Here is a 2,710-nt window from a genome sequence, read left to right on the forward strand (position 1 = left end):
GGGATGAAGGTTTCACAGCTCAGTGTCTCTGCACTTGGACAGATACATCTGCTGGTCCAGCAGCAGTTTCTGCATGCAGTGTCTGATGATCCTAAGGGGAAGGAAGTTTAACTTCTGTATAGCGATTGTTAGCTGGCATAGCCGTGCACGTTAAGCACGTTCTTTCAACATGTATTTGTGACCATCTTGAAGATGCTTTCACATGGGGGAAGAATTAAATCTATATCCAATATATGTTACTAAAAACAATGTTAGTGCCATCTTTTGGGCAAGATTTTAAAGCACATAAGTCAAGAAATGTGATGGTCTAATTCTACAGTAACCATTCTCGAGACCATTTGTACAGCTCATGTTTTCAAGTGAATATGCTTAAGACAAATGAAAAAGCTTTACGACACTTCTGCAGTCGTGTTATTTTGGGTTGCAGAGTAGTCAGACAGTATTGAAAAGTAGGACTTTTTAATAGTGTGTAGCGGTGTAACTACTTCCAACTTCTGACTCATCAGTAACTATTGCAGATTTCTCAAGTGGAGGATTTTTTCCAGTAACTTGATGTTCTGAATGAGTTTACAGTGAGACGCTGAGCCAGTGTTAACTCTGAGTAAAACAACAGCTTTGATAGCATCTACTTTCATTCAGCTTTTCTCTTTCCTTCACATATTCTTCAGCTCATCAGGAACTTATGCCTCTAGACTATTGGTTCTGTTGAATGCCTAGCAGATCACACATCCCAAATAATGGTGTTTTGGCTGTAAAACAGAGCTTTCTCTTTGGTTGATGAGATGAAAAACTGGGGACATGCTATAATTTCTAGACTTGGTCTTAAACAATGGGCCATCTTAGGAATAGACAGGGTTGTTCCACTGAAACCAGAACTGATGGTTATCTGTTACGTTGGTCTATTATTGACTAAAACTTACACCATACGCTTAATACCAACACACAGAACTTGTTTATTCTGGATGTAAGTACAACAAGTGAATTCTCAGTTAAGGTTCAATTAAGATCTTATAGCTGTTTTGGATTTCATTTTATTGGCTTCAATTAATGTACATATATTTTTCTGTCTGTGTAGCTCAGAAGTCAAACAAACAGCTCGGTCTGTTTATTTAAGAGATTGCATCATCACACATCTGACAAATGCACTCGCTGCATTTACGGCGTCATCGCACCGAGCGCATTTATTTGAACTTTCCACCATGTACATGGGATCACACATTCAGATAAACACAGCTGTGTTTATTTCAGGCTGCACAACTCCAGATTGTAGATGTACGTCTGCAGCCAGTGGACTGCACATGCACTCTACGGGATTTTTTTCAAACTCTTGTAGCTTCACTGTTTGTCAACCAAATGTCCCAAATACATCGAAGGCTCTTACCTCATTTAGAGCTGGGTGAAGATATGAAAGGAGACCTTCTCATTGTGTGCTTCAAAACAGTGTTATATTTGCTGAATACTTTATTGTCTTAAAATATTTATCCATCCTTGTTAAGGACCAATATCCGTACTCCCATTTGGCTGGACGCGTACACGTGAACGTCCTCATTTGTGTCTTACTTGAACTGACAAACCACCCCATTGACTTCAGTGTTGTCACCCTAAGATTTTGATGGCTCCGGTTTTGCTTTTACTACTCAGGCAAGTAACATTGCTCATGTGAATTGAAGTCAGTTGTTTAATGACTTCACTGATGGCAGATTTGGGCCTAAAGATGCTTCTTTATATGCAATTTGAATGAGCAAACCTATTCTTAACAGGGAAAGAAAAGACCAGCCGTGTGTGGCATGGCAGTGGTCGGTGCTGTGACATTTTAAAGTTGCCATTGTGGTAATTAAGGCCTTGATGATTCAAAGTCTTGAAATCAGATGTTGAGTAATCCCCTGGCGTTACTCATGTGCTTGAGTTGAGCTTAGGTGTAATTTCTTTTGTAAGAACGCTGGAAAAAGCATGTCTGACCCAAGAACACAGCTCCCTACCCTCACTCTCCTGCGTCAGGACACAAGGAAGTTCACTGAGAGCCGTGCGCGCTCAGGCTTTGAGTATTAGACCCAAAGTCCACACAGGACTGAAATTGCTCAACGTACCTATATACCAAGACACTTCCCCCCACAAAAGCCCTAGCGAAGATCTGCTTTTACACTGATGAGTCAAATGTATTTAAACCAAAAAATCTGGGTTTTTTCCTCACCCTACATCCGGCTTCTCCTTCAGTCTCAAATACTAACAAATAGGGTTTAATAAGAACGGTGTTTCTTGCACGGTAGGCCCAAGGCTTATGCTCTGCCGAACTGTGGTTCATGCAGATGCTACGGGTAGGTTTGAGACAGAATGCCTGTGTTTCCCCTCAGCTGGGAATTCTTGGGCTTTCAATGGATCATGGGAAGTCACCCTCCAGGACAGCTTGGAAATTCTTTGTGCCATACTGTGTTCCTGGTGTATAAGGAACCCCAGGAGAACCTTAAAGGCTCAACTCAAGAGAGGATGACTGACAAGTACTTACCACTGCAGGAATCCAACAGTCTGTCTGCTCTCCTCCTGTTCCTGAAGCCAGAACAAGAAAAAATAGTGATTTCTGATAATGTCAAGCCCTATACAGTGTTGATAGGATAACAAAGAGCTGCAAAAACCTAGGTTGCATGTGGTGCAGAGCGTGGACACCCATGGAAAACACTGTGCACCCTTTCCAGCTGGAAGTCAGTGAAACCTG

The sequence above is a fragment of the Eurypyga helias genome, unplaced genomic scaffold (genome assembly GCF_000690775.1).
Source record: "Eurypyga helias isolate BGI_N326 unplaced genomic scaffold, ASM69077v1 scaffold12180, whole genome shotgun sequence".
In the NCBI taxonomy this organism is placed as follows: domain Eukaryota; kingdom Metazoa; phylum Chordata; class Aves; order Eurypygiformes; family Eurypygidae; genus Eurypyga; species Eurypyga helias.